Below are 6,552 nucleotides of genomic sequence, written 5' to 3'. Positions count from 1 at the left end.
TATGTCGATAAACTAGGGCTCTTTAACCCCTAAAAGTGTTGTTTCATACCCTAAAGGATCATGGTCAACTGATTACATCATTCCCCAAAACTTCCACCTGAAAAACCATCTAGAACTGGCCAAAATTGGACCATACTAACTACTCTAGTGTCAGGGTGCGATGCATACTAACTTCTACACCAGCCAAGTGTGATGCATACTGATGAGGCCTTCTGTAGGGTGCGATGAGCGAAGATGGACAAATGTTCGAGACAATTTTCTAAGTGGATGCTCATTGAATCTTCTAGAAACTTCTCCTATGACACTTGCCTCTCTGAATTCTCCTAAGGATGAGTAAGAGATCAAAGAAATCTCCAAGTGAAACCAAAAACAACAAGTGGAATGACACTAATCAAAACCCCAGAGATGACTCACAACCTTGCACACATCTATAAATGGATCCCTCATCTGAGAGATCTAGAGGCTGGAACTTTGTAATTTGCAAGGAAGTGCTGATACTTTGTGGTTGAGAAAGAGCATCGTATTGTTGGTGTTATCTTGCTTTTCATGAGGTGAAGAGGGCTTTAATGCTGGGAGGATGATGCAATATGATATAATAGATCAATATGCTTCGATGGTGTTTTGTTACTGTGTTTCTACAGGTACTCTCTAAGCGGGATAAGTAGGAGAGGTGTTGCAAGCTCTGTCAAGGGAGAGAGAGATCAAGCAAGGAGTTAAGCGGAAGATCCAGGTTGGTTACTTTGCCTCTCTCTTATCTATCATACATAGAAGAAATCCCAAATTGCTTTGATTATTTGTTTCTAGGATAGCTGCCAATCCTAGAGGGCTAGTCAATCGAAAAGACACTAGTTTTCACAGAAACAGGGAGTGCCAAGCTGTTCTAGTGAATGTAATGTTCCCAAGTCATGGAAAAATGTAATGCTAGTTGTGAGGTCATGACTGCCAAGATGTGTTAGGGAATGCTAGGGAATGCTAACATGTGCCTGATAGTATGAAGACATGTCAAACAAGCTAAGAAGTGCCAAGTGATAAGGCATCCCAAGATATACAAGGGTGTGACAATGCATGCCAGGGACTGTCAAGGTGGCAAAAGGGAGGAACAAGTTAAACTACAAGGAAATGAGCACATAGTAGGGTTAATAAGTCATCAATTTACCTTTTCCATGAGGGGCATGCTAGGCAAACCAACACTAGGTGCTAATAGTTGCCAAGTGCCAAGTGTAAATGCATTCTAAGTGCCAAATCTTCCTCCGTTTCTTCTCATCTAGTTTCAAATAATTGATCTCAAATAACTTTAATATTAAACGATGCCAAAGCAAACACGTACCAAGTGCCAATGCGTGTCAGGGAGTGTGATGCATGCTATGAAGTGGCAGAGCATATCGAAGAGTGCTAAGAGGTGCTAGAGAGTGCCAATGCATGCTAAGGAGTGGTAGGGAGTACTACGAAAACACAAGGGAGAACTAGGTCAAAATGCATGGAAGTGAATGAATATGAGGGTGTGTCGGGGAGTGTCAATGAGTGCTAGTTGTCATGCCAAGGAGGGAGTGACAAGGTATGCCAAGCATGGGTATGGTATGCCACGGAAAATCACGGCATGTCAAGAAGTGCTAGAGTGTGCTAGGTAGTTCTGGGGTGTGCTAACATGTGCCATATAGTGCCAAGGCATGCCACGGAAAATCACGGCATGTCAAGAAGTGCTAGAGTGTGCTAGGTAGTTCTAGGGTGTGCTAACATGTGCCATACAGTGCCAAGGCATGCCAGGTGCTAAGACATGCTAGGATGTGCAGGGTGCCAGAGTATGCCAATATGCGTCAAGGAGTTTCAAGGCAACAAAAGTGTGGAGTACTGAAGAAGGTATGTTTTTGTTAATCATTTTGTCATCTTTTCTTTAGAACTCGTAACATATTTTCCTCATGAACTAGGTAGATAATGAGAAAACATGACAAAATCTATAAGATCTATATGCAATACGAAAGTACTAATAATTGCCATTTCTTATGCAGGAAAAGGGAAAAACTAAAGATTGCCATTACAAAGAAAAAGATAGGGCCAAGTTAACTGTTGTCCCTTTGGCGGGGAACCATATGCAAACAAGGTGATCTAAATTAAAACATCTCAGCCAAGGAAAGGAAAAGGAGATATCGACTCGGCGCAAGAAAACAACCGGATAACTGAGGATTAACAGTTTGGCGAATCCCTCAGGATCCTTTGATCCTGAGGGATCGCTGCTTTAACTATTTTCGCATCCTTGATATCTCCACTCTAGCTGTTATAAATAGGGGCAGCATTGCTAGCCCAAAGGAGGAGGAACCGCTGTTGATTTTTATGTAACTTTGCTCTGTATTTGAAACTTCGATCATTCACTCTCGTTGAGAGGCGATCTGCTGTAACTCTGTTTTAATGCTTTAATATAAGTTTGGTTGTTGCTCCACCTGTGATCCTGGAATAATCTCAAGTGGTGTATCCCTGGAGGCTAAGGGCCTGGCCCTGGTGGAACACTTGCTCCTGTACCATTATCTTTAGTTCGTGCGTGGTTTTCACTTTCAGTTTTGTTCGGTAATCTAATATGTTTTGTTATTTTACATCACAACTCTGTTATATTGGGTTTATGTTAGACTGAGTGATATCATTCTCTGTGACGGGGACGTCGTATCATTCATTCTAACTCTGTAACGCATTGTTGTTCCTTTAATTGCTAATATAACATTGTTGGTCTTTACAAAATATCGTTGCCGTTCAATTACAGAGTAACTGTGCTGTAACATTTATCAGTTGGTATTACTGTATTCATCTAAGAGATTATATTTACTTGCGATTGTTAATTCAATTGATGTTGTTGTTCCATTGCGAATTACAATCGCACTTTATAACTAAGATTGATAATTGTATTACCAAGATCAGATTGCTATTTTTCTTGATATTAAGGTGTGTCGTGTGTTAAGTCTATTGTGCATTTATATTTGGTTTTCCAGCACTGTTCCATATTCCATCACTAATCAGTGCTGTTCTATTTCTGTGTATTGTCCGATTCATCCTTAAAAATGAGAGATTGCCATTTGATTTCTGTAGGACACGATTATTGCAATTATTCTTGTAGATTAAGGTGTTGCTGTTTATTAGACTTAGTTGCTGTTCCATTTCTCAGTTGTTGTTCCATTTCTTATTTGCTATTCCATTTCCTGTTATTTGCGTTATTATTGCTTTGGTGTGCAGAACGATCTGAGACTATAGTGGGCATTGACATTTGCTGTCTGGTCCCCAGATCGATGATTTGTTGCCTGATTCCCTTTAGTTCCATCGGTTTACAAAGGGATGAGTTACTGTTACTGGACCCTTGACTAATAAATTGCTTAGTTTTCTGAATGCATGATTTAATCTTTAAAGTGTTTTGTTGTAAGTGAACTGTGTTTTAAGCATCCATTTACTCTTGTATTTTGAGCACTATACTACTAGCATTACTCTGGCAAATGATAGCCTCAAATTGAGTACACTCTTTGAAATAACAATTCGTTCCTGGATTGACAAGTTAATGTGAGGTAATTAGAGGTGAAAAAGACCCTTTTTATGGCTCGACATTTTGGCGCCATTGCTGGGGAATAGTGTAGCCATTTGTCTCTTTTCAGAGTAGTGTAAGAGCATGCTAGGGAAGAATTGGGTTTTAAAAACGGAAGGTAAGAACCTGCGTGTGGAGTATGTAATAGCACTGCTCCCTTGCCTTCTTTCCTGCAGATTTGTCGCTGTTTCATTTGGGTAGAACTTAGTAGTTGATTTGTGTGCATGACTAAGCAGAAAAAGCCAGAAAAGAATTCCAAACCTCTACCCAAGCCCGATAAAGCTAAGGGGCCGGTGACCCTTGGCTGATCAACCTTTATAGACAAAATCCTCAAGAAAGCAGAATCTCAGCCTTCAGTAGGACCCAGAAAAGTTATTTCTAACCAGCCTACTAGTTCCCTTCAGGCCACAGGATCACCATTTGTAGCCTTTGCTGAGGTGCATAGTCAAACCGAAGAGCAATATTTTCAAGAAATTGAAAACTCTAGCCCAAAATCTTTGCAAGAAGGGAATTTTAGCAACCTCTGTGAAGGAAGAGAAGAGACAGGAGAAACTGAAGAACCAAGGTCTCCTCTTGGGGTAATTCAGCCATTAAGTAGCCCAGATAAGGGAAGTGCTGCAAAAATCATTTATAACGAAGTTGAAGAAACTCAACCTCCCTAGACATTAGGCACTCTCATCATCCCAGATAAGGAAAGTGCTATCAAGGCCATTCCCGTTAGAACCATTCCCCTTCAACAACCTAGGAATACCCTCCTAGATATCCCAGAAGGTTATTGGCATATATTTGACCAAATGGCCCAGCACCAGCTAAACACCCAAACCTCTACACTACAATATCCCATCGTGGATACTGCAGCGAATGCACCTATGAAAGAAATTCCCCTTCAGCATATCCCTACATTTCATGGCCTTACATCAGAAGATCCGGATGCATTTCTATTTGAATTTGATGTGCTATGTAGGGGATATGATTATACCACTGATCCCCAGAAACTGAAATTATTTCCCTCTACATTAAAAGGAGTTGCTTTAAGATGGTTTATGGGATTAGGTGGTGGTGTTATAAATAACTGGGATCAAATGAAAGAGTCTTTTCTAAAAAAATATCAGGACTATTGCAGGTCTAGAGAGTTAAAAGATGAAATATTTCAAATGATAGCTAGACCAAATGAAACATTAGAAGAGTATGTTGAACGTTTCCAATATAACCTTCAAAGATCTCCTTATGCATCACTACCCTTGCCTGATAATGTGTTAAAAATAGCATTAATTAGGGGAATGAAGGAACAATGGATTGAAACATTAAATATTATGGGGAAAGGAGACATTTATCAGGAAAATTTTGCTGACATTATTAATCTATGTATCAGGAGCTCGAGAGGAAACACAAGACTAAAACCAGCAGAGCATGATCGGTTTGCAAGAGATAACAGAATTTCGGCAGAAGGAGTAACTCGTGCAGAAATTGGAAATTTATTAGAAAATTTTAAAACTAATATATTGGGTACACTGACAACACAACTTGATATTATGTAGGCCAAACAAAAGCAAGCAGAAGCACAACAGAATTTGGCAATCTTCTGCCCCCGATGTAGGAAGAAACATAGCCATAAGGAGTGTCGATTAGATGCAGTCCAAGTTTGCACCATTAGCACAAAAGAGCACCCAACGGAAAGTTGTTCTTCACTTCCCGAATTAAAAGCAGTATACAAGGAACCAGAAGAAGAGCCAAAATCGGTGTATCTACTCAATCAGTGCCGTCAATGGCAGCCGCGACAATCAGGTATGTTTTCAGACCCAGCTTCTTCTTTTTAGCCTCCACAGTATCATGCTCAACAATATAATATGTGGCAAAATCAACCTCCTTTCCCGAATTGGTCACAGCAGTCATTTCCTTCATCAGCTCCGTGGCCGAATCAAGCAAGCCAATCCAATTGGCAAAATTTTCCCTATGCCCCACCATATTGGAAAAATAATGTATATCCAACACAATGGACCCCTCCTACTTCACAGAATCAAGCCTGGCAGACAAACTAGCAAAGATCGATGAATCAGCCAGTAGGAACCATCCCGCTCCCTCAACCTACACTGCCAGCTGTTACAGGGAAAAGTGTTTATTCAGAACTGCTTATCCCACTAAGGTGTGACAGCTGCCTTAGAAACAAATAGAGTAAAGCTACTTTCGTTTTTTCTTTATGAATTATAGATAGAGAGGAACAGAAAGACCAACCTCTGTCTTGCGCTAATCTCCTGATTTGATTCCTCTCTTCCTTGATAGTCTTTCGCTACATGTTCCCTTGCATGCCTAGCTTCACAAAGTACCTGTAAGATCACAGTAGCATAGCACTATACAAAGACATGGATCTATAATCATAAACAATCTAGGATCAGATGTAAATTGACCATACAAATGCAGCAAATATCAATGACACAAAAGTATGGAGGAAAACTTGAATAGATTTTATTGATAAACAAGAAAGAGCCAAGAGGAGTGACAACGAGTTGTTCTGACCCAGCATCAACCTCTCAGCAAAGAAGCCCCTCTTCACCTCATACAAAGCTTAGATCACCCAACAATCTGATGTTTGTCTCAAGAAACCAACAACAATTCCTTACAATATGCAAAATTCCAGCCTCTAACCTCCTAGATCTCTAGGATGAGAGATCTATATATATATATTTTCAGAGGTGTGAGTCAGTTCTGGGTTTTTGATTAGTGTCTTCTCTTTGATAGTTCTTGCTTCCACTTGGAGATCTCATTGATCTCTTACTCATCCTTGGGCGATTCTGAGAGGCAAGTGTCACAGGAGAAGTTTCTGGAAGATTCCACGATCATCCACCTCGCAAACTGTCTCCGCCACTTGTCTTTTCTCGTCCATCGCACCCCATAGAAGGGATTTTTGAAATGCAATGCACTTCCTGTGTGTACAAGGTGAGATGCATCGCACCCTGGCCATGGAGTAAGTGAAATGGTCCAGTTTTGACCAGTTCTGA

This window comes from Pinus tabuliformis, chromosome 9, assembly GCF_031772625.1.
Source record: "Pinus tabuliformis cultivar Carrire ecotype Pingquan chromosome 9, CPIR1, whole genome shotgun sequence".
Classification (NCBI taxonomy): Eukaryota; Viridiplantae; Streptophyta; class Pinopsida; order Pinales; family Pinaceae; genus Pinus; species Pinus tabuliformis.
This window is presented reverse-complemented; position numbering follows the sequence as displayed.